We start from the raw sequence: 27,408 nt of genomic DNA, 5'->3' as shown, positions 1-27,408 counted from the left end.
CTCTGTAAATGACACAGGAATCATTTCAGTGCTTCCAAAATCAGGCTCAAACTTTACAGGATATTGCTTGAGATCAGTCACTAGCGCTTCAGTGAGAGTATTCTGGGTATTAAAATACAGGTGAGCACACCAAGCCTTCCATTGTCACGCCAATAGTATTTTCTGTAACATACACACCAACAGGTACCTTAGCATTACACATATGCTAAATATGCATGCTCATAGTACTTTGAAATAGCACTGTGGGTGAGCCAGAACTGAGTTCATCCAACCATAAGTAACTGGAGATAAATAATCAATTCCAATTGCACTCCATTAAGCCCTCCAACACTAAGGCTACCAAATAGGTAAGTGTCCCCTTCAGCCTGATTCATAGACAATAGCTCCCTCATAAATACAGTATGTATTATAAGAATGAATCATTTACTTTGTCCTGAAGTATATTACAATCATTCTTTCCTCTCTTTTCCCTGCAAGTTTCATTCTGATCATTTGATTCCAGATCCACTGTGGAAGGATTTCTTTTTGTAAAGAACCATGGACAAACTTGGCACCATATTCAAATGTAAAACCACATTAAAAATAACAGATGTAAGATGTTTTCCAATGTTTGAAAGCTCTCCTGCCAGTTGCTTTTTGTGCCATTCACATAACACTATGGATTGATTTTCATTCAATAAATATGTGATCAAACATTAAGGGAATAACCCAAAACTGTCTAAAGAAAGCAAAGAAGTTCGGTTTTGTTTGATAGATTCCGTGACCTGACCAGACTCTACACATTGAAAACAGGTACTGGATTAAATGGGGGACAGTCTAATTTTGTCTTGTGAACCGCTCCCCCAAGTTCCGTCTCTGATCCTGGAAATAATATTTTTTGAAAATGTGAGCTCCATTGGGGTTTCTATGGGGATAACATTACTCATTAACTCTAAGGAAAAATAAACAGTCGAAGCTAGAAGGCACCGAAATCTTTTGTTTGTAGGAAAAGAGACAATACTGTATTTATAGCTGGCCTGTCCTCTTTTTTTTTTTTTTTTCCTTTTTTTTCTTTTTAGTATCCCTTCACTCTGGCTCTGGTTCAGCAAGGTAATTAAACATCTGGTTTATCTTATTCAGGGAACAGATTAAGTTTCTTGTGGTCTTGGGAGTCTGTAGATGGTAGTGGCGGTCAGCATGAGTAAATAATTGTTGGTATTAGAGCTGTGTGAGATTTTTGTAACAAAAACCCAGGAACTCCACGATGAACGCAAAATACTTTTGAGTTTCACACAAACTTTTCACTAAGTGGGTCTATGCCAATGTGTTGTGCACTGGGGGTATCTGACTTCAGAACTAGATAAGACAGAGGTTCATTCCCTCCAGTTTTCTGTGGATCATTCGTGGTTGATTGAGCAATTGCTGCTGGTCCATGGAGAGCTGAATTTTCTGGGCCCATGTAGAAAGAGGGAACAGGTAACACAATACCAGTGGATTAAGTGGAGGAAATGGATTAACTTTGCTTCCTCTACCCCCAGGGGACATAAGGCTTGCTGGCTAACCTCTTTAATTATCGGGATGGTAAGGAGGCAGCCATCAATCCCCTGAAGACTGCAGAGTACCAGAGCATGTAGCAAGTCACCAGTTCCCTCTTACTCTTCCAGAAGACAGCATCAGGTAACAGTTGTAGGGGAAAGTGGAGTAGGATTTGTGCAACTTTCCTCTCAAACCAAGTGAGACCCATCTGTTTTGCAGGTTTCGTTTGAATTAACATATTCACATCAGCCTGAATTGTAAGGTACTAAAACCATGTATACTGAATTCACTGAAACCCACTGAACCAAAACCAGCAGGTTTCCCACAGCTCCATGTGGTCTGCATAACACAGAGAGCAGAACAAAAATAAAATGTAGAAAATATTGTGCAAGTGCCCTTATTTCCCTCTTACCCTTCCTGTATAGATTGGATTGAGGCTGAAGCCTGAACACACTGCTTACAGCTCCACTGTAGATCTGTGTTAGATTATTAGGGCTATACTTTCCAGTTGCTGATTAGCTTTCTGATGTGCACTCTGGATAGCCTAATACTGGGAGAGGTGGAGCTATTACTAATGGCAGAATAAACACCTGAAACAAAGTAAATTACTGCCCTGGATGCCAAAATGATGGATGTTTTGTTTTAAAATCTTCTTAAAGGAAATCTAGCAGTTGAAACATCAGGTTGTTTGAAATTCCTGAAAATAAAGTGATCACACTTTTGTTATGCCTTCTGATCTGAATAGAAATGGTAAAAACGATCCCATAGAGTTTGAAAAAGTGCACAGGATTCCACTGTGACCATCCAACTAAGATTTCAGCCCAGGAAGCCTGCTGCAGAGAGAAACCTAATTTTGCTGATGGCTGTTGCCACCAAAAGTTTTGATGTGGATGATAAAATGATTTTCTTCATCCTGGAATGCAGTCTGATCACACAGTCCAAAAGAAAAGAGCATGCTGTGCCTTCGGAAGAGCTTTCAAGCTGAGGATGATGAATTTACCATCGTATTTCCAGCCAACTTTAGAGTAGTACATACCCTTTCTGGGATTATGTTAGAGCTCTCAAATTGTTCAAAAATAGTTAAGTCAGCCAGCAGTTTAGGAACTTGGAGGCAGAGGAGAATATGAATCATCAGTAACCGTATTATTTGTGTTAGATTTTTTGCCTGATTTTAAAAGAAAAATACTCTGGTGCATTAGGCTTTAGTTCTTTTAAAGCAAGTTTCTATGCTATGCTCCTTGTCATTTCCTCTTTGGACTTGTCCTTTCAAAGCTTAACCCTCAACCTCCAAAAATGGGGTATGAAGGTTTGTTGCCTGCAAAGTAGCCAGAGATAAATTTATTCATGAGTGATTGAGCACCCTGTGTGACTGCAGGTATTGCATGAGCCCAAAGCTTCACTTGAAGTGAAATTGATTTGGTGAATTTGGGGTTTAGTGAAATACTACCCTGAGGCTGGTGGGCTTTGGGGGGGCATGATATATGGTATTTCAGAAGAAGGATTTTAAATAGAGGGCACAGTTTTCAGTATACAATAGGGAGGGTAACAGAAGTTCAGTAGTTAGAATAGGAAACTGAGAACCAAGACTTCTGTTTTTTCAGTGTCCCACTCACTTTGTGACATTGGACAGGTGACTCAGTTTACAACTGGTAATAACGGAAGTGCCCAGAGGTCCCACTCAGGATGGGAGCATCAGTGTGCTCAGTGTTGTACAAATGTCAAAGAAGACAATGTAAATGGTAGAGCTGGTCTAAATTTTCCAACTTCTGAAATTTGGTTGGAATTCTTTGTCAAAATCTTAACTAAGAAAAGGAGGATAAAATGTCATGAAAATGTTAATAAACTTTTCTCACCCAGTTCTAATAAATAGCATGACACAAAGAGGGTGTAGAAAATAACTGAGTGAGGAGGGAGAAGAGAAGAGCAACAGTAATAGGAACATTGGAGATTTTTACCTGTTTGCTACAGGGTGCTGAAGTATAGTTAATTAACATAAGTAATGTGTTTCAAGATCCTTGGATAAAAGGTGCTATGTAGTAGCAAGATACTATTACTTCACTTGCTAGCTATCATCTTCTCAATTGTGTCTGAGCCACAGCCAATGGATGAACGGCAGGCAAAAAAAAACACTTCAAAGTCACCCTCAAAGCCAACATAAAGAATTGCAATATTGACATAAACTCTCGAAAAACCCAATCCCTCAACTAAACAAAATGGAACAGGAAATGGAGAAACTGGAAAGGAGTAAATAATGCGGCACAGTCCGACTCAACAATCTAGATCCGCCCCATCCATCAGGAAATGTCTGCCCCAATTGTGACAAGATCTATGGATTCTGGATCAGTCTCATTAGCCATCTGCAGATCCACCAGTGATAACTGGCTATCATTTATGGAAGACAATCATCCTTGAACTCCGAGGGATTGCCAACACATCATCTTTTATCTTAAGCATTCAGCTTCTTCTACTGAACTTTTGCTGTGAAATCCCACAATCGAGTTCATGCAAAAAAGGAATGAACAGACCTAATAATGAAATCAATAATTGTCTGTCTCTCAAGAGAGAAAAACACCTATTTGGCCTGACAATAAAGATTTAATTGGCTTGACAGACTTCCCAAAGATAGATAGATAAAAAATATTAGCTAAATCCTAAAACAGAAATGGTCATGAGCCAAAGCTCTGGAATAAAGCCCTTAATTCCCCTTGCTAGGAAAGTCTGGATCTGGGTGTGTATATAAATGTTGTGACTGGCCACTACGAACTGAAATGGTGTGGCTGACCACGATTGACTAGATCAAACTTTAGATATGAAGAATCCCAGACTTCGGTACTTTGTGTCCAAATTTTGAAACTCAAACCTATCTTTGTCCTAAAGCAACAAATGTATGGCCTAATTTGAGGAGGTGATGAGCACTTGCAGCTTCTATTGGTTTACGGAGGCTGATCATCCCTGATTAGTGGTGTTCTATTAGGATAACATTTTATTAGAAGCATTCTTAGGCCTATCTATTGTCTGCAGTTGGACTGGGCCCTCTGCTTCCAGGTCCCCACACAACCCCCTTTTCCCATCTGCACTCAGACCAGACCTACCAGCTAGAACCCTATACTTGATTCCTCATCATGATCCTCACTGATTCTTAATGTTATTGAATTCTGTTACTGCCTTCTCCTGTGCCCTACTTGGAATGTGGCACTTTGGCTCTGCTTTCTAGTTTCCTGATCCATCCTATGCTCTGAATGAGGCAGGGTCCTGTATGCAATCGTGTCATAAGGCTGTAGCATAATGCATACACACAAGGGGTCTGAATTAAAGTTGTATGGGCAACCTTATTTATTGAATTTCCTAAATTTCGAATATTTGACTTTGCAACCTTAACATTCTTTCTCTGTATGGAAATATGAGGGTCCATCTAGTACTACAAGCTGTACTGACACGCTACAGGTGACTGGGAAATGTATTGATTTGTTCCAGACTGCACTTTACTTATCACTGTCACTTTCAGAAGCCAGCATTTTAATGCTGGTTTGCAAATAGCTTTGGCATGTTACAAGCCACAGTTGTGTGTAAGTACATCTATGTATCCTGGTGTATCGTAGATAGAGATGTGTGTATTGTACGTTCAAAAGGGCCACTTAAGAAACTTGAGATTTTATTTAGGTTTTGATAACCTGATAAGTATTTGTTTTAGCTACATTTTTATAAGGTAACAATGACATCAAGACTTTTGTTAAACTAACCACAAGACCAGTATGAATTAACTATGCTTTCTCAGGGGATAGCCAAAGACTCTACTCCTTCCAAAAGGCAATGTTCTGAAATATTGCAGGGACTGGGTACCTGCAGTGCATCTGATTTAAACTTCTGTCAGACATTAGGGTCTGGTACAATCATGTGTAATTCAGGATTATTGTTAACTATTCTGCAATGTCCAGTAAATGGCATACTAATTTTGTGTCACTATTCTAGAGATACAGTGGGCACTTGGATATCTAGCCCTGGATGTTTAGCAGATGCAGTAGAGTTTACATTGCATGTATATTCCCTTCTATCATGTAGAATTAAGGTTAAGTATTAAGAACTACTGACACAGTAATACCATGCAAGGCCAAATTGCTCTCATTTTGTGAATACCCATGCAAATCTATATTTGTTGAAAAGTTTGAACAGAAGTGATAAGCCCTCTACCAGCTTATAAAAGTTTCAGTCAACCAATCAGGTAACAGAAACAATACCATGTAAGTTAGGTGACCTGTCACGCAGCACAAATAGAAACACCTCCAATTGATAATTATAGCAAAGTATTAAAGAGCAACCTGTACTCTGGAATTTCTTTGCGTAAATTATTTGTTGAATAAGTTAATGCATAAAACCTACAGTCTGAGAATAATCTGTGAACATAAAAAAGCCTAAATTTGTTCTATTATTAGTGGTCCAATTCTAATGCTGAGTCAACAGTTAAGCTACTTAGATTTGTTATTTATGTCTGTTCAAATCATGCCAGACTCCAAAGACCCCTGAAACTACGTTGAGTGCAGTGAGGCTCTGCACTAATCTTGGTGAACTCCTCTGACTTACATCTCGCAACTGAAAACTGCCAGATCCCAGCATGCCCGCAGCCTTTGTTATGGATACACAGAGTGTTGCTGCTGAAAGCAAAGCTGCTGATGATCCTTAACTGGAGCCAGCCTGTGAAAAGTTGGAGAGTTTGGGGTGCAACTTGTGGTGAGCCTTATTTCACCATTCAGGAGCCGGACAAGCTGGCACAAAAGGAAAACAGCACATTGTGCATGATGATGATGTTCTGATGGGAGGTAGAAGAAGCAGAGTGTGGAACTAGATCTTGCACTTCAATGCAAGGAGGACGAGGAGGAAATGGGAAAATAGAATGAGGGAGTGTGGAGAGGGGAAGAGTGCAGCACAGCAAAGTAGTCTCATGGTCAAGTATTTATCATCTTTTCCATCTCTTCCATATGCCCATCCATTTGGTCTGAGCTTCCCTTGTCATATCTACTTAGATTGTAAGCAATAGGGAGCCAGGATTGGTCTTATACTATAAGCACTTATATATTACACTCCCAAAAATATGCTAATGAACACATCAACAAACACAAAAGTTCATATTTTCTCCTATAGCCTTGGTCTCCTAAGGGAAGATGGGAATAGCATTGTGGAACTCCACATGCATCTTCTCTCCGATGATGAATCCTTTCATTCCCTTCCATGCCAAGGAGGGATTTGACTGAGTGGGGCAGTAAGGCAGGTGTCATGTTAAGTTTCTTGATTTTTAAAAATCTAGAGACTTCGTTATATATTGCGCATTTAAAACATGCATTGCAAAAAATAATGAAGCTTTGTCTCAAGAAAAGAACAAGAGTACTTGTGGCACCTTAGAGACCAACACATTTATTTGTTAGTCTCTAAGGTGCCACAAGTACTCCTGTTCTTTTTGTGGATACAGACTAACACAGCTGCTACTTTTAAACCTGTCTTAAGAAAATATCCCTTCCATTTTGAAATGTTTGGAAAGCTCAGTAAAATGTCTTCTCAAAAAATGAAGACTTTTTTTTTTTGACAGTAAGTGAAAAATGATTCAGTCAAAAGACAAGGGCTATACATAATCTACACCATGGACTACAGTGCTTACTGTAATAACAACACAGTTATGGAAGATGATTGTTTAGCAGCTCTATGTTTCCATTGGCCAGAGAAGTTATATTTACATAAGTAATAACACATGACTAAGAATGCGCTTATACCAGGCATGGGTTATTACCTCTGTAAACACAATCTCTCTGGCCAGGTACAGCAATAAAAATAAATAAATATGTAGATATTTTTAACAGCATGTGATGCACCCACATTTTTTTTATATTGGGTATATTTTTATTGCTGTATCTGTTCCATGGATGAATAGATTTCAGTCTCCAGAGAGATCAATCTGGCATCTTCCATGATCATTCAGTTCACTCAAAGGAAATAATTCCTATATGTTCTCAGAGATGTTCAACTCTCATAAAAAAACCTCCTTAATATCAAATTCCTGCATGCAGGGAGAGGAAAGAAACATGGAACCCATTTCATTGAATGTCATACCACAGTTTTTCCTGTTGACAATAATAGAATTACTTAGTAAAACAAACAATAATTAATCTGCAGTAGTGCCCAAGGATTCTGGTCAGAGATCAGGGCCCCAATGTACTAGGCATGGTACAACCAAAAATCTCAAAGGACAGTCCTTCCCCAGAGAACTCACATTCAAGGATTTAGACAGTAAGCACCACATGACCAACCCAACAAATGGAGAACAAGGTAACAGTCAAGACAGACGCAAGGTGAATATGTAATTTTCATAGATTTTAAAATCAGAAGGGACCATTATGATAATCTAATGTGGCTTCCTACATAATATAAGTGATAGATATGAGATTATGAAGGGTAATTAATGAAATTCTGGCCAACCTGTTTTAATATCACTTTCTTTATATCTCACAATTTAAATGACAAAGTGGCAGAATGTGCACCTGTTACAAATGATCCAATTTCCAATTGGAGATGTACAGCTATAGGTCAGAATGATCCCCTGGGTTACATATTGGGATCTCAGCTCTTACTAGCTGCTTTTCCTGCATGCAAGGATCTGCCTCTGGTATCAGTGTAAGTCCCACACATGTAGTTAGAGCACAATGTTAGAGATGAGATCTATCATGTGGATCCGAGAGAAGAATTATCTCTCTGTTCCACTGTGCCTGTTATCAAAAGGACCTCCCCTGCTTTTAATTTTTTAGCTACTCTTTTAGGGATGACTTAATTTTAGCAATTCTTAGACATACAATTGTGTTGTAAACCACAGGACAAATGATGATGTAACCCACACACATCTGGGGTATGGTGCTCTGTTCCCTCTAGAGTCTGCTGTAGCCTTAGCTAGTAACCATATGGCTTTTAGTTCATTCTGTAGAAGCTTATATACTAGACATGTATACTAAACTTCAGAGGTCCCAGGTTTGATCCTGTCTACGACTAGGGTCTCTTGGCGCTACAACAGCATCTAGTTATTTTAATTATTTTTTACAGCTGTTAGATTTTTTCAAAAGCCAAACAAAAGTAAACAAAAATCTATTGCTGCTGTTTCCCTTCTTGGGTGATATATGTGAAACTTGACAAACAGGGCTGATGTAAGTGTGACTGCAGCTGCAGATTTTGTGTCCAGGATGTAGTACATTAGAATGTAGGAAATAGACAGGAACTGGACAAAACAGCATCTTGTATCTCCAAAAATGTGTAGAAATCAGGAGAAATTATCTGAAATATTTCAAAGAGCTTCTAGGCATCTTGAACATGTGTGACAAGTGTGTACTCAGCAGTTGAACTTAGGTCACGGTGACCTTGTCAACAGCAGAGGTTGAGAGAAGGAATACCGTGGAGAGATTGTTAAGAATTACTTATTTGTTTTACTGCAACATAGCTTTGTGAAAAAAAAAACATGAACATGTTTACGTTTTCTTGAACAAATTTTCCCAGTGTTCTAAGTTGATATTTGATTTTTTTCAATATAAAGGCACTAGGCACTGATTTCTGTGGTTTAACAAGCAGATACTTGGCCCCATCCTGCATGACTTTCACAGGCAACACTCCCATTAAAATCACTCAAAATTTTGACTAACTAGGAGTGCAGGATCAGGCCCATTGAAAGGAAAATACCACTCCCCTTCCATGTCAGTTTTGTTATACTCCCCTTACAGCATTTCCTGGCAATGATTAGAAGTGGGAGCATCCCCTATTTATTTTTAAAAAAGGATAGTTTCCCCCCCCACTTCTATGGTCTCCAGCTTTCCTCCATAAGAAACACACCAGATCTGAAAGCTGTTGTTTGGTATGTCAAATCCTGGTCCCTTTACCTCCAGTTGGTGAGCTAAGAGGAGAGAGTGAGAAAGAAGACAAGAGAATAGGAGAAAGAGTGTGTGTGTGTGTGTGTGTGTGTGTGTGTGTGTGTGTGTGTGTGTGTGTGTGTGTGAAGCCTAAACAAAAATTTATAGAAATAGTGTTGAGCCAAGAAAAGGAGTCAAAGGACAAAGACAGGAGTGAGAGTACAGTCAATTTAGCCCCTAATCACGCTAGATGTTCCCCTAAGAACATAAGAATGGCCCTACTGGGTCAGACCAAAGGTCCATCTAGCCTTGTATCTTGTCTACTGACAGTGGCTAATGCCAGGTGCTTCGGAGGGAATGAACACAACAGGTAATCATCTAGTGATCCATCCCCTGTCATCCACTCCTAGCTTCTAGAAGTCATAAGCTAGGGACACCCAGAGAATGGTTTTGCATCCCTATCTTAACCAATAGCCATTGATGGATCTATCCTCCATGAACTTATCTATTTCTTTTTTTGAACCTAGTTGTACTTCGGCCTTCACAACATCTGCTAGCAATGAGTTTCATAGGTTGACTGTGTATTGTATGAAGAAGTGCTTCCTTTAGTTTGTTTTAAAACTGTTGCCTATTAATTTTACTGATCTCTAGTTCTTGTGTTATGTGAAGGAGTACATAACATTTCTTTATTTACTTTCCCTACACCATTTATGATTTTATAGACCTCTATCATATCCCCGTCTTAGCTGTCTCTTTTCCAAGCTGAAAAGTCCCAATCTTTTTAATCTCTCCTCACAGGGAAGCTGTTTCATACCCTTAGTCATTTGTGTTACCCTTCTCTACACCTTTTTCAATTCTAATATCTTTTTTGAGATGGGTTGACCACAACTGCATACTGTATTCAAGGTATGGGTGTACCATGGACTTATATGTGGCATGATGATATCTCCTGTCTTACCTGTCCCTTTCCTAATGGTTCCTAATATTCTGTGGTAGATCCTGGCATAGAGCCCCATGGAAGTCAAGGGGGCTCTGTGTAAGCACAAGGATCTACCCAGGAGGAACAAGTTGCAGGACTGGTGCCTGAGAGAGGAGTAATTAAAATATAAAGATCAATAAGAACTGAATAAATGAAGTAGAGGAAATACAAATCAAAAAGGGAGAATAAAGACACTCATGTGTCCTAAATACAGAATGGGGACGAGAAAAAGAGTTAAGCAAAGTGCTCTGTAACTGACTTCCCATCTAGGGTAAGTCACTTATTCAATCTGTGACTCAGTTTCCCCACATCTAGAATGGGTTAAAGTATTTGACATCTGTGAATGAAATGTTTGGATTCCTGTTAATATTTATTAATGAAGACAGAGAAGAGGAACTCTACAGAGGTGGAGTCATCCTTGGGAAAACCAAGTCAAAGACAGGTTTATCATAGAAACCAATATACAGTGTTGAGGTGGAGGGGAGAAGGGGAAAGAACAGAGAACATTAAGAAATGTGTAATAAATGGGAGCCTAAATGGCAAGTAAAAAAAAATCAAAGCTTTTACCTATTACTATATCTATCAGAATGTTAATATTTTCCCTGCTATATTGACAAAGGTTCTAATCACTGCCGAGTTAATCAAACCCTTTCATTGAGTTCTTGGTCATCTTGAACAGTTTATCCACCCAGATTTCCCATCTCCAAAGTGTGTATCATAAGGTCTGCATGTTCTGTATCTGTGGGGCAAACTCTCCAGAAAGCAGTGTCATGGTATCGCATGAAACAGCCATTATAGCAAATGTAATTACAGCCTGACAGTCTTGTGTTGTATAAGTGATGCATGTGAGTATACATCAATGTGCTACAGAAAGCGGTTTGTCTGGCAAATTATTGATCCTTCTTTTGTGTGAAATTATAAATTTGTGAAGGGGTTTGTAGTGGCAACAGCTGAAAATTGTCATAATCTCTTTCATCTTTGACGTCACTGGAAAATGCATGGCTTGTTTCTGTTGCAAAATCCTAATGGCGGCTGTCAGTTGTTTGAAACTTCTCTGTGGCTGGTTATTGATAAATCTTTCTTCCCTCCTTGCAGTATCTAATTTCATCACCATCTCCTATGTAATTACATTTTGCAATCTATTGAACATGCTTATAACTTGTACAGAAGTGACTATGCCTCAAACTCCACCAAATCATTGGAGAGTTTGACCATACTAGATAACAAATTCAGATGGATTTTACATTATATAGGTCTTAGATGATATGTGGTTCTGTTATAGCTAGGGTCCTACCAAATTCAGAGTCATGAAAAATGCATCACAGATCGTGAAATCTGGTCTTCTGTGTGTTTTTATCCTATACCAGGGGTTCTCAAATTGGGGGTTGGGACCCCTCAGGGGGTTGCAAGGTTATTACATGGGGGATTGCAAGCTGTCAGCCTCCACCCCAAACCCACCTTTGCCTCCAGCATTTATAATTGTGTTAAATATATTAAAAAACTGTTTTTAATTTATAAGGGAGGGGGTTACACGCAGAGGCTAGCTATGTGAAAGGGGTCACCAGTACAAAAGTTTGAGAACCACTGCTCTATACTATACAGATTTCATAGGGAGACCAGTGTTTCTCAAACTGGGGGCTCTCTGACCCAAACGGGAGTTGCCGGGGAGTGTCACAAGGTTATTTTAGAGAGGTTGCCACCCTTACTTCTGCACTGCCTTCTGAGTTGGACGGCTGGAGAGTGGCAGCTGTAGCTGGGCATTCATCTTTGAAGGCAGGATACCACTAGCAGCAGCACAGAAATAATAGTGGCAATATCATACCATGCAACCTTACTACTGCACTGCTGCTGGCAGCAGCTCTGCCGTCGGAGCTGGGCTCCTGGTCAGCAGCCACCATCCTCCAGTTGCCCAGCTCTAAAAGCAGTGCCGCTGCCAGCAGCAGTGCAGACGTAAGGGTAACAATACTGCAACTCCCCCGCCCTACAATAACCTTGTCACCCTCCCACAACTCCTTTTTGGGTCAGGACCCCTAAAATTATAACACTGAAATTTCAGATTTAAATAGCTGAAATCATGAAAATTTATAATTTTTAAAATCCTATAACTGTGAAATTGACCAAAATGGACCATGAATTTGGTAGGTCCCTAGTTATAGCCAATGAAAACTGATGAGTGGAGCCTATTCAGTGGCTAGCAGCTAAAATAAGATACAAGAAGAAGAAATGTCCAACTCTAGGGCTATATGTGGATTTCTCTGGGGCATTAAATATGGATTGTGATGACTGAAGAGCAGATCTGAGATCCCCTTCCACTACTAGATCCCACAACTTTGATAATCAAAGTCTAGAATATGTTATGAGTAGGGCTCCATGTGTGTCACGGAGGTCATGGAAGCCACAGAATCCATGACTTCCGATGACCTCTGTGACTTCTGCAGGGGCCAGTGTGGCTGACCCCAGGGCTGCCCAAGCAGCTGAGTCGGGGACCAGCAGCTTAGGCAGTCCACCAGAGCAGCCACGGTCTGCTGGCCCTGGCCAACTGGTGCCACTAGGCCTGTGCGCCCCCCTCCCACCCATCAGCAGCCCCTCCTCTTTGCCCCCTCCTCAAGATTTAATCGTGTAATTTTAGTACCAGTCATGGACAGGTCACAGACCATGAATTTTTGTTTATTGCCTGTGACTCGTCCATGACTTTTACTAAAAATACCCCTGACTAAATTGTAGCCTTAGTTATCAGTTTTACTGTCCTGGTTGCATATAGACTTAGATATGCCAATAATTTGAGGGTAAGCATTCTGGTCTTCAAAAATTTGGATTTAAATTATAAAGTTTGGGAAACCTGAGAAGCATGATGAAAGCAGTTGTCTTCAATTCTGTTGTATATGGTTTCTTACTGCACTTACGATAGTATCTGAGCACCTTTCAGCAGTGCTTTCTCTAATCCTCCCCCCCCATCCCTTGAGGGAAAAATTTATGTATTTTGTTTTCTTCAGGATTTTATTTTATGTACTTGTTGCTGTGTGCTTATGTTAGAGAAGGCAGGGTAAGAAAGTGCACCTTGAATTTGAAATGGTCTATGATCCTCCTTAACATCTGTTGGAGTTTGTTCCAGTCTCAGACTGCCCCCTCAAGAATGTTCTATTTCCTGCCCAGATGAGCTTATGATAGCAAATGCCACTGTGCCCGAGAGAGGAAGTCATCAAGCACGGTCTTCATCCCAGAACTTTAGGCAATCTTTCAGATATGCTGGGCGCAGGCCATTGAGCACCTTTAAGGGTTTTTCTACATAGGAATACTCAAGAAAATTAATCTGAACAAACAAAAAAGGGGTGAATTTCAAGCGGATCCCTTTAACCCCTAGGTGAAAATTTCATTCAGATTTCTAGTGTTAGTTCAGTTTAGCTTAATTCACTTCCAAAGTGAACTGAATTAAGGAAATTTTAATTCTATGAGAGTGCCCGTTCAGGGATTTAATGAAGTTTAACTAATCTTCTTTAAATTCATATCTGTTAATTTGATTAACTTTGAGTGTTCCCATGTTAGAGTGACCAGATGTCCTGATTTTATAGGGACAGTTCCAATTTTTGGGTCTTTTTCTTATATAGGCTCCTATTACCCCCCACCTCGTCCCAATTTTTCACACTTGCTGTCTGGTCACACTATTCCATGTAGACAAGGCCCAAATTAAGACTGAGACCTTGAACTTGACAGTCTATGGGAATCTAGCATAGGGAGCAGAGGACAAATCTGATACGCTTGTGGATACACCTATGCTACTAAGACATGTTGCAGTGTCCTTTACTAGGGGAAGTTTTGTAAGGGCTGGTGGCTTTCTGCCCACGTATATTACGTTGCTATAGTCCAGAAAGAGCTAAGGCCATGTCAACATCTACTGGTTTGGGACAGAGACTTCTAGCCAACCAGAGGTGACAAAAGCATTTTTCAAGAAAGAGAGAGATGAAATGCAAAAAACTTGTGTTTGAACTGTGATTAAATATAGAATCTGAATTTTACTTTACAAACACTTAAAAGGCTCTAATTTCTAGCAGTAAAATCCCCAGAGTTGGCAACTGGGCCCTGTTTTATGTAGCAAAATAGTCCATGATTAATATTGTGGGAATTTACTGGAAGAACTGAGTGGCAAATTATTTTCATTGAAAAGAAAGGATAACTCACAAAAACTAGACAAAATGCAACATGCCTTTCAACAGCACAATAATTTGGGATCCAGCAAAGCATTAATCTATGGAAAGTGATATTATAGCAGTATGAGAATTTTTAAAATTTGCAATATTTTAGAAGAAAGCAGCAGTATTCTTGTAATGTCAAATGGACACAATTTCATAAAAATAAGGGCAAAATTGGGTGTTTTTTGTTTGGCAAAAACAAGGCCAAAACCAGAGATGGTTCAGATTCTTGATCCATCTATCTGGAAACTCTTGATCACAACATTTGATGATTCAACTATCTGGTTCCTGTTTGTTTGTCTCTAGAGCTGCTGCATAATTCGTTTTTCATTCACTGACAGTTGAAAAAATTGGTTTGGGCCAAACTGAATCTGAACATTTTTAGTGAATTGAAAAATGTCAGTTTCCAAGCATTAGTGAATCTAGAAGATTTGTAATTAACAAGCAGAAGGGCAGGGGGGAAGCACCATTACGTTTAGCTCAGTGGCTAGGTCACTCAGCTGGGATGTCTTCCCTCTCCGAGGTGAATGCCTTAACCACTAGGACACTGAGTATTCTGGCCTGGGTCTCTCTCAACCGCTCCTGTTGAAGCTGTTCCACTTAGTTATTTATACAAAGTAACTATTAGAGCAGGGGGACTGGCACTGGGCTATAGTCATTCTCTCTCTGGCCTAATGAGCAACTTCAACAGGAGAGATTGAGAGATGCACCTGAAATACTCTAGCTGGGTGTGAGGCACTCTACTGGTAGTAGGGAGACCTGGGTTCCATTCCCTGTCTCACAGTGGAGATCCAAACCTGTGTCTCCTACATCCTAGATGAGTGCCCTAACCACTGAGCCAAAAGCTAAAAAAGGGGGGCACTGCTACTACCATCACCACCTCTTCTGGTGGTTTTGTGAATGGTGCTCAAGTCCCATGGTGAATCTAGCCTGACAAAAAGAATGTGGGGTTCAAAATTCTGAATTTGTCTCAAATTTACAAATAGTTTTGGGTCAATGGAAACTGCTTTTTCTGGTGAATAAACTATTTATTCATTCCCCTCCCAGACAAATCACATGCAACTTCAGCTTGAGCAAGGAAGGTTAGCTCAGCAAAGTAATTTGTTCCCTTAAAGCATATAATAAAACAGAGGGAGAAGGTGGGTGAGGTTAGGGGTTTGTTATAGAAGTGGATGGGTAGGGTTCTGTGTCCTGCTTTGTGCAGGGGATCGGACTAGATGATCACATTGGTCCCTTCTGACCCTAGAATCTATGAGTCTATGAGTCTATATCGTTTATTGGGTCAACTTCTTGGTAAGAGACAAGCTTTCGAGCCACACAGAGCTCTTGCTCAGGTGTGGGAAAGGTACGCTGAGCATCACAACTAAATGCAAGATTTATGCTAAACAATCTGTTCCACCTGGCATTTAGCTGTGATGTTTGGCATACCTTTCCCACATCTGAGGAAGAGCTCTGCATGGCTCGAAAGCTTGTCTCTTGCCAGGAGAAGTTGGCCCAACAAACAATATTACCTCACCCACCCCATTCCTCTACTGTCCTAGGACTGATACAGCTACAACTATGCTATGTAGAATAAAACATCTTAACTGAGATACTGCAGTGGTCTTCTGGTTAAGGACCAAGGCTGGGAATCAGGACATATTGATTAAATTCAAGGCTCGGCCACAGAATTCCTGTGTGACTTTTGGCAAGTGACTTAACTTCTGTGTCCTGATTTCCCCATCTGTAAAAAAGGAAAAATAGTTAGAGCTGGTATTCACACATATTTGCTTTTCTCTTGGACAAAATGTGCTTGTTCTCAAGTTCAGGAGATTTCAATGCAATTTGAGTAAGTTTACAAAATATTGTGGTAGAGTTTCATATTAAATATTCATTATACAATGTAAAGTTGAAATGCCTCTTCTCCCCCCCAGGTTATCATTGTTATTACTTTCAAATATCAATTAATTGGGTCATGTCATGTGAGCTGTGTAGTGAGGGGCTGAGTGAACCGTTAGTTTTTTTGTACCCCAAAATCCCATTGCAGAAATATAGGCATCTAGCCCCAGGATTGTGGCCATATTGATTACTATAACAGTATTGTTCATAACTAAGACGGGAACAAGAAAATTGTCTGGAAATATTGCTAAAGATAATAATTAAGGGTCTAACTCTGAGGTAGTGCTGACTGTTTTTATCTCCCATTAATTTCAACTTGGCTACTGTCCCCAGATTACAGGCTTACAGTTAAAATATATTGCTGTGATGTTACTAATGAAAAATCTCATTCAATGGCAAAAAGCTACATTAATGCAGACTTAAGGTTGCTTGGTGGTAAGGTGCAGAATGCTAAATTGAGCGAAACTCAAGTCTCTGAGAACCAGGAAATGCACAGTTGAGGTTGCCCATGCAACCTTAACTCTGGCCTCTTTCAGCAATGCCCAAATGCACCCTGTTAACACATATACCTTTACTCTGCCAACCTCACAGTTGTACAAGTTCTTCACCTTTTCACAACCCACTCAGTCTCATCTACTGGATTCCATCTAATATTAAAGGGGAAAAAGTTGCCTAGGCCACCTTCCTTCTACCCTCCTTGAGCAATGCCCCCTCAATATGCACACAGTACTGTAACTCCTCACTTAACATTGTAGTTATGTTCCTGAAAAATGCAACTTAAGTGATGTGATGTTAAGCAAATCCAATTTCCCTATAAGAATTAATGCAAGTGATTTCCAGGGAATTTTTTTTCAACCAGACAAAAGACTACACACACACACACACACTCTACAAGTTTTAAACAATTTAATACTGGTACACAGTGATGATGATTGTGAAGCTTGGTTGAGGTGGAGGAGTCAGAGGGTGGGATATTTCCAGGGAATGCCTTACTGCTAAATGATGCGCTAGCAATTGACTGAGCCCTCAAGGGTTAACCTTCACTCTACTGTACAAGGCAGCAGGAAAGGAGGGAGGGCAGACAGAGACAGATACACACTCTGTGTGTGTGAGAGAGATATGTGCATTTCCCCTTTAAATATGAAGAGTGGGGTCAGAAGTACACTGCCTTGTTAATTAGATCAGCAAGCTGAGACTGGACCACAGCTGCAGCTGCTGCCTGAAAGCTCCCTCTGTCATGTGTCCCCCCTGCTCTATGGAAGATGGGGTAAGTGGGGTTCAGGAGCAGGGGAGAGGGGGGACACCCTGACATTAGCCCCCTTCTTCTCCCCCCTCCCCCCGCAAGCAGGAGGCTCGGGGAGCAGCTCCAAGGCAGAGGGCAGGAGCAGCACATGGCAAAGGGGGGAGGGACAGCTGCAATTGCTAGCCTGCTGGGCAGCTGCTGCACAGGGAACTTAAGGGAACAGGGAGCTGATGGGGGGCTTTAAGTCCACCCTGGTCCCAACCACCCACCAGCTAGCTCCACCAGGCTGCTCTTCCTCCAAGCAGTGGACAAAGCAGGCGGCTGCCAAAAGATGTTAGAAGGGAGCATTGCACAACTTTAAATGAGCATGTTCCCTAATTGATCAGCAACGAAGCAACATTAATCAGAACAACTAAGCGAGGAGTTACTGTACATACTTGTGCTGGCTCTTGGCCCTATAAGATTCAGGAGCTTCCAGATCCTGGCATATCCTCTCACATGTAGCCAGAAAGAATACCACACATTTACAATTAAAGAACCACATCACAGCCTTTTATAGCTTCCTAACGCTTACTCACAGGATACCATCTCAACCTACACTTTCACTTACCCATCATGAAAGCATTAGAATCTTCTCATTCAGCCAGGGGACAACATACCATCAATCAACCCTACCTCTGTGTTAGAGGTTTTTTGCCATTGAATTTCCTAGTTTTTTTAAATAGGAAAATATATGTTGTCAGTCATGTAGGTAGTTGTACATATCATGTGCTGCAACTTGCCTCCCATATGGACCAATACTGTGTCATTGTTTAACTGTAGTTCCCCATCTGTCTGTATCCAGCTGTTCTTGTCTTATACCTAGATTGTAAGCTACTTGGGGCAGGGACTGTCTTTTTATTCTATTTGTACAGTGAGAAGCACAATGGGGTCTTGGTCCATGACTGAGTTGCCTAGGCACTATGATGACAAATAAATAAGCATCACCTCTTTCAGAAATAGACTTCTAAATGTAGGTTTAAGAAATGGATCAAGTTTTTCCCCTCTCAGACAAGCCAAATTTAAATAAATTACTCCTACTTGTTAGAAATATTCAGTGAATTAGTAAAAATTCCATTCCTAAATATAATGCCCCCCCAAGCAAAACTAAAAGAAAAAAACCCTTGCATTTCAAGTAGTTTCATATTTTACTGTGATTATTTTGAAGATCGCCATCTGCTGGCTGTCTAACAAATGTAGAACTTAATTTTCTATTCTGCCCTTCCTGCCCCACCCATATGTTCACTATATTCTTTGAAGTTTATGTCACATTTAAAATGAATGTTGGAGGTACTGCAATAGGTCAGCATGTGCCAATTGTGACTTTCATTGTAATCTGCATCCCAGTTTCTCTTGGGAATGTTTGACCTGACAACTCACCTAATTTATGAGGGAGAAATCCCTTCAAAGGCTGATGCTGAGAAGTTATGGCTCCCAGATCATTTTGTACAAAGAACTGAATTCACAGATAATCTAAAAAAGTGATAGAAAAAACATTCAGCATCTCCAAAGCATGGCCCTTCTACTGTATCAGTGTTCTGCACAACAACATCCTTTAATGCACAGCAACATGATGCAATACCACTGATGGGATCCGTGAAACCAGGGCACTGCTGTGCACCCTTAACTCTCCAGTCTGGGCTGTCTCTCACAATGCTAGTGACAAGCTGTAAAACCCTCCAGGCACTGTGATCACTCAGCACAACAGCATGTTGAGCCCCACACCCAGCTAGATTGCATGAATGCTCCCTGAACCACTCTTGAATCCCAAAGAAAAGCACCAGCAAATCTCTCAAGCTACCAGCCTTCTAGAAATGTAATATACGATGTTGCCCTCATCAGAAGCCTGACCAGTGTAACTTTATTACCCAGTCCACCCCACCCTTGATGTGGAGAAGACACACACACACTAGCCTTTGTTAAGTGAACTGAGATTTCCCAAGCACTTCAACCATAACACACTGTTTTAGGTAAAATATAAAACAGATTTATTAAACTACAGAAAGACAGATTTTTAAGTGATTATAAGTGGTAGGCACAAAAGGTCAGAGATAGTTTCCAAAGAAAATAAAAGGCAAGTGCGCAATCTAAATCTTATTAGGCTAGGCAGTATTTAGATCATTCAGTTTCTCACCCCACAGGATGTTGCAGGTAGGTTTCAATTTTAATACACAGGCTTCCTGATTAAGCCTGGGACCAATCTCCTCAGTTCAAGTCTGTTTTCGCTTGTTTTTGTTGCTTCCACCTTAGGAGGGGGAGGAGAAAGGTAAAAGCCTGATGCCACTGTCCGCTATTTTGTATCCTCAGTCTATGTGCCTGGAACACACTAGCCCAGACATGTCCTGGTGGGCTCTGCTGAGTCAGAGTTAAGCAATCCCCCAGTGCGTGATGCTTGCTTAGCTCTCTTACAGCATTGTAAATCCCTTGCTTACAACCCTCCTGCTGATTAATGGTTGTTTAACACCCTCCTGGAGTGGATCACCTCCTTTGTTGTCACTGTGGAACTAGCAGTGGATGACTCAAATTTACAACATATTTCAGTAACCATTCAGCAAAAATCTCAACTTCTTACACACTAATGATATACATATTGACAGAAGAATGGGTTTGAGCAGATCATGACCTTTCATATGATATATTTCATACAAAGCATGCATGTAAGATATCATACTTATATAACTTGGTGAATATGGGAGTTCCAGGTGCTGCTTTGGAGGTACAGAGTGCCACAGCCACACATAGTAATTCTATGCAGGAAGCCAAAATAGAATTCCTCAAATCAAAATTGCAATATACTAGAAAGTGAACATAAAATGAATGTAAAGCTAGGTTAGGCTCCAAAATTTATTTTTTTTAAACCCACCACACCTAATGAAATAAATGCATAGGCTTATTTAATGATATCTATGAGTTCTTTAAAAAAAACCAAACACTTCCCTGCAGCTCATTATAACTGCTTCCTCGGTGGTAGCACTAAAGCTCAGATTCAGCAAGGTACACAGTGCCGTTGATTTCAATATTGCCCTCCCATTTACCCCCTTTCTCTCCAGTTTGATTTCAATAGGATAAGCATATAACTACACCGCTGAACTGAAGCCTGAGAAGGGAAGAAACACCATGCCCCCCCATGTATCCATTTTGGAGCATCCATGATTCACCTACAAATAAGCCATGCAATACAGCTGAGGTATAGATGAAGACTAAACCTTTGTGCTGGTTTGCTGTAGTGGTGGTTCTCTCTCATTGGTTTAGTTATTCATTTTCAGCACACAAGGAGTTAGCTCTTCTGCAAGTCCTTTGAATGACAAGTTTTAAGACTAGACTCACTAATGTGACATAAATATTCATGATAATACTGCCTAGTAATACTAGCTGGTGTTCTGTATCCTCTTTTGGAAAAGAAATTAAGCCCTAATATAGGACCTTCTCTCCTCCTACAGTGCTTTGTTCTCAATTCTTTGCTGAGAAGCCGGGCAAGTCTATTTGTTTCTGCACACAAACAAACAATCTACCACAGGGATGTGTGAGGGATGAGAACCTGATCGGAGTAGAGATTATAGGTACAATCAGCAGAATGTGAATTATAGTTCTGCTGACTGGTGAAGTGAATGAATGGCGAAAAGTCTATTGGGGGCCAGATACTCAGTTGATGTAAATCAGCCTATTTCCATCAATTATAATAGAGCTATGCAAGTTTAAACGAGCCAAGGATTTGATTATATATTTACAAGACATTTTAAGTTTTAAATAATTCCAGGCGGGGCTAGTGACAGGTGAGGATATTTATAAAGATATTCATATATCAATTTTTAACTTGGCAGTGTCCCTTTAAAGTGAATTGCTATTTGGTTACGAAATGCTTTCTAAGTTATTCACGACAATACACATCTGGTCTCCAGCAGGCATGTATCATAGTTTCAGGGTGTGTTTACTAGTAACTAGGGCCAGATTAACCCATCAGTGGGCCCTTGGCAAACCCCAGCGCCCTTCTCCCTACTGGATTCCCCATCGGCACTCACTGCAGCTCCCTATCCAGTGCCTGGATGATGGTGGCAAAGCTCAGGTTCAGGTTCAGGTACTGGTGCAGGAGCTAGCCCCATAGCAGTGGCAAGGAACAGCAGCACTGGCCAACCCACTGCACACTCAGGCTTGGCCCTGCCATCCCTCCAGTAGGATGGTGAATGGGAGTAGCAGGGGGCCAAAATTGACTGAGTGGCTTTGTGATGTGGTGCACCGGGGGTGCAGAGCTGCTCTGGTTTGGCCCTGCAGCCCCTCCATTATAATAGAGGGGCTATGGGGCCAAACCTGAGTGCGTAGTGAGGTGTCCGGCGTCCCTATAGGACTGGCTGCTGCACTGAACAAGGCCAGTCAGAGCTCAGGCTGGTCTCCCCCATAAATTGGGACCTTGGTCTGTAGTTGAATTGCCTAAACCTTAATCTGTCCTGGTTGGTAACCAACATGTTAAACACACAAGAAGACCTTATTTAGTCTGCAGAAGAGAAGGATGAGGGGGGATTTGATAGCTGCTTTCAACTACCTGAAAGGGGTTTCCAAAGAGGATGGATCTAGACTGTTCTCAGTGGTACCCAATGACAGAACAAGGAGTAATGGTCTCAAGTTGCAGTGGGAGAGGTTTAGGTTGGATATTAGGAAAAACTTTTTCACTCAGAGGGTGGTGAAGCACTGGAATCGGTTACCTAGGGAGGTGGTGGAATTTCCATCCTTAGAGGTTTTTAAGGTCAGGCTTGACAAAGTCCTGGCTGGGATGATTTAGTTGGGAATTTGTCCTGCTTTGAGCAGGGGGTTGGACTAGATGACCTCCTGAGGTCCCTTCCAACCCTGATAGTCTATGATTCTATGTGACACTTCTGTTTTAAACTGACTCATCGAGGGAATAAAAGAGGGAGTTTCAGCCATTTCCCCTAATTTATCTTCTTTTGTGGACATCTGTCTTGCTATTTTTCTTCTTCCTGATGAATTGGGTGCTTTCACAAGTTGCTAGTGTAGCCGATCCTTGTGAGATGGATGGAACCAATGCAGGGGAGGGACCATAAAAATACAAGGAACTAGTGGCAGATTTAGGGTTAGTGGGCCCCTGTGTGCAGCTTCATTTTTCAGGCATGCTCCCCTCTCGGGAACCAGCCAAGAAAGAGAACATTCTCTCTCCTCCCCATTTTTCATTCTTTTTTTCCTTCCTCCTCCTCCTCTTATATTATAAGTAATATGAAGTAAATGAAAATAAAGTGAGGTACCTTGATTGGGGCAGGGGGTTGGGGTGTAGGACGGGTGGGGGGGAGTCAGGCTCTGGGAAGACGTTTGGGTGCAGGCTCTGGGCTGGGGCAGGGGTGCAGCAGAGGACAGGGAGCACAGCTTCCTGAAGAGACTGGCACACCCCTCTAGCTGCAGCTCTGGCCAATGGGAGCTGCAGAGTCAGCACTTGGGGCAGGGACAACAACCTGTGGAGACCCCCCCCACCCCGACCAGGGGCTGCAGGGATATGCTGGCCGCTTCCGTGTGGTGCAGCATGGAGGGAGGCAGGCAGCACAGGCAGGGTGCTGCCTTAGCTCTGCTGTGCTGGCATGTTTCTGCGCACCCCTTGGGTGGTGGGGGAGGGGAGAAGTGGGTCTCCGTGTGCTGCCTGGTACCAGAACAGCACACAGAGCTGCCTGCCCCACCCCCCACCAGGGGCACAGAGAGACGTGCCAGCAGCCAGCTGCTTCCAGGAGTGGCATGCTGTGCTGCTGGCCGGGACTCAGGGACAGCTTGTCAGAGGAGATTTGTCCTACATTTTGAGAGGCCTCCCTGTCATTGGGGCCCCTGTGTCACCACATTGTTTCATAGTAAATCCACCTCCGCAAGAAACAGCTGAATGCTGATGCAGCTAAAAACCTAACAAGGATGGAGGTACCGTTCAAAGGGTCAAAACAAGGGATCTAGAAGGAAATGCTGAACAGAGAACCCCAGCCCAAGGTCCAAGAAAGAATCCAAGAAATCAGTGATACTGCCTAGAGCAACTCTGCCCAGATGCAGGGAATGGAAATAGGTCGCACCTCAGAGAACCTCCCTGTTCACAGGTTGTTAGTTTGATGAGATCAGATCTTTCAGTGATAATACAAGGTTTCCCCCATGGTGCTGGGCCAATATGCCAGAACCCTTTAGGGATAGCCTTTGTGGGGAAATGTAAGTTCAGTTTCCATACCCATTTAATCCTTGGCCTTTCTGCTGAGGATGACAACTTAAATCAGATGCTTGATTAGAGGTGAACAAATGGGAGGCCAGGACTAGCCATACCAGATCAGCTCAATGGCTCATCTAGCTGTACCAGAGCTCCAGCATTGGACAGCACTAGATGCTTCAGAGGAAGGTGCTAGGAACTCTGCAGTAGGCAGTTATGGTATAACCAGCCAGGAAAATTTCTTCCCAATATCCACTGGGAGTTTGGCTTTTGTCCTGACACCTGAGTATTCACATCCCTTTTGAACATTGTTTCAATCTCTGACTGTAACTCTGAATGTTTTGATTATCCATGTAAGTGTCCAGTCCTTCTTGGAGTCCTCCTAAACTCTTGACCTCAACAATATCAATGGCAATGAACTCCAGATTGAGTGTTGTGTAAAGCTTGTCTTTGTCAGTCTCAAACTTGCTGACTTTCACTTTCATTGAATGTCCTCTTGTTCTTGTATTGGGAATAGAAGTGCTCAATTTGCCTTCTCTTTATCATTTATTTTCTATATCTTTATCATATCTCTTTACCATTCTCATCTGTCTCTGAACAGCCTCTATTTCTACTTTATCCTTTTTGAAGCCATGATGATTAGAATTAAAAAGAGCATTTTAGGTGAGGCTGCACCATCGATTAATACAATGGCATTGCAATGTATTCTAGGCTATTCTCCATCCAATCCTGCAAGCATGCTTCCATTTCATAGCTGCCTCTGTGCATCGAGCAGAGATCTTCACTGAGTTTTCCCACAATGATGCCCTGAGTAGTTCTCCAGAATTGGTACTCTTTACTAGGTTCTAAATTAATAGCATGAATAGTTCAGACCAGTAGCCTTCCCATCCAGCATGCATGTTGGTAAAGCAGCAAACTACTGCCTTACACCGAAGTAATGTACAGGGGACAACCTGTATCAGCAAATGTAGAAAAAGGGGGCCACATGTGTGTGTTTACTAGTCCACTTGACTGGTATACTACAAACTAGTTTGTTCATGCCTGTTAACTGCTCACGCAAAAACTACATCAAGATGGAGTTAAGAGTGAAAGTACATATCAGTAACTTAGGGCAATTCAAGCCTTTAACATAATTTTATTATTTGATTTCTTCCTTTTTGTAATGTTACTATATTATATACTTGGGCTATCTCCATGTTTACTGACATAATAACACATTATATTTAGTTATCCAAGTCATTATGATGTATTCTGTCTATGAATATTAGAAACATGCATGGTATATAATAGACCCATAGTACCAAATAAGCAGTAACCAGTTCTGAATGGTTAGTGCACATGCACATATTAGATGCTATAAAATTCTAATATGTAGAGCCACCCAGAGGATTCAGCCCCACCCCCCCGCTGCCAAATAGCTGCGGAAGATGCTCTGGGGGCCCGGGCCCTGTGAGAGTTTTCTGGGGCCCCTGGAGTGAGTGAAGGACCCCACTCCAGGGGGCCCAGAAAACTCTTGTGGGGGCCCCTGTGGGACTTGGGGCAGATTGTCCCACTTGCCCCCCCGCCCCCAGGCGGCCCTGCTAATATGTCAGATATTTGTTGACCACAGGATTCAATTTACTCACATCATGGACTAATTAGCTACAGAAGTCTTATTTTAAGACGACTTCCTTTTATAGTTAGTGCAACACACACAAATCTGAAATCAGCAAATACTTGACTTTGAAAAGGGTCTTAACTGATTTAAAAAAGTTCCCTGACAGATTATGCCATATTCCTGACTGGAGTGAATTTCTTTTCTGAACACATTTAAAATTCCTTTAAGATGAGTTTACTGTGAAGGACTATTATAATAATGTCAGTTAGGGGGTTGATTTAAAACAAAACAATATAGTTATACTGGTGTGAATGCTGTTGTACCAATATAACAATGCTTTATATTGGGGTGCCTTATTTCTCTTCACCTGCGGGAAGAAGCTATACTACTAGAAACACTTTTACACTGATTTAACTGCATTTACACCATAGGGATTTTTGCCACTTAACCTTACCAGGAAAATTTTAGAGTGCAACTTGTGTGTCTAGTCAAGGCTGAAAGAGTTGAGAGCGTCTTAACAATATCAGTGTCCCCAAGAATCCTTTACTTGTGTTTGAGAGTTTTCTGTGCAGCAACTAAGTACAATTACACAAAGTGAACAAGACATGTTATATCAAAGGCAAAACACAATTATGAGACATGTTGCATCAATTTTTAAGCAGATTTCCAGGTGGCATGAAGCCAACAGGAGGATCAGCCTAAAAATGTATGGCATGATATGGTTCTTGGAATTAAATTTATGGGATTAATTGTGTGAGGTGGACATCACAAAGAAATGCACTTTTCATGACATTTTTGAAACTGCTAGACAGTCTTTTCCTTCTGGTCATAGCATATTGGGCTGTGACCCTCTCAGTGCTTGCAAGCTAAGCATATTCAGAACCAATCAGCATTTGGATGGGACAACACCAAGGAAAACTGAAATACTATACATGAAGTGGGTTTCTGTTGAGAATTAAATGGCCACACTTCCCTGGGAGTCAAAACTGAACCTGTCTCAACCTGATGGTAGGGGCTCTCTGCTGTTGGAGGTGCCATTGTTCAAAGGCACATAAGATGTAGGTTCCAGTCATCAGTGTTGGTTATTAAAGATGTCATGGGACTCTTTATATAACCTGTGGCCTATCTACATTTCAATCTGAGAAATTATTAAATCTGAGAAATTTAGCCACCATGGCTAAACAAAAAAAGTAGAAGCAGCAGTGAGAGGCAAAAAGGCATCCTTTAAAAAGTGAAAGTCAAATCCTAGTGAGGAAAATAGAAAGGAGCATAAATACTGGCAAATGAAGTGTAAAAATAAAATTAGGAAGGCTAAAAAAGAATTTGAGGAACAGTTAGCCAAAGATTCAAAAAGTAACAGCATTTTTTTTAAGTGCATCAGAAGCAGGAAGTCTGATAAACTACTGGTGGGGCCACTGGATGATCAAGCTGCTAAAGGAGCACTCAAGGATAAGGCCATTGCAGAGAAACTAAATGAATTGTTTGCATTGGCCTTCATGGTGGAGGATGTGAGGGAGATTCCCAAACCTGAGCCATTCTTTTTAGGTGACAGATCTGAGGAACTGTCCCAGATTGAGGTATCATTAGAGGTGGTTTTGGAACAAATTGATAAATTAAACAGCAATAAGTCACCAGGACCAGATGGTATTAACCCAAGAGTTCTGAAGGAACACAAATGTGAAACTGCAGAACTACTAACTGTAGTCTGTAACTTATCATTTAAATCAGCTTCTGTACCAGATGACTGGATGACAGCTAATGTGACCTCAATTTTTAAAAAGGGCTCCAGCGGTGATCCCAGCAATTATAGGCCTGCAAGTCTGACTTCAGTACCAGGTAAACTGGTTGAAACTATAATAAAGAACAATGTTGTCAGACATATAGATGAACATAGTTTGTTTTAGTAAAGGAAAATCATGCCTCA

Source organism: Gopherus evgoodei, chromosome 3 (genome assembly GCF_007399415.2).
Source record: "Gopherus evgoodei ecotype Sinaloan lineage chromosome 3, rGopEvg1_v1.p, whole genome shotgun sequence".
Lineage (NCBI taxonomy): Eukaryota > Metazoa > Chordata > Testudines > Testudinidae > Gopherus > Gopherus evgoodei.
The sequence above is the reverse complement of the archived record's forward strand: the minus strand, read 5'-3'. Positions refer to the sequence as shown.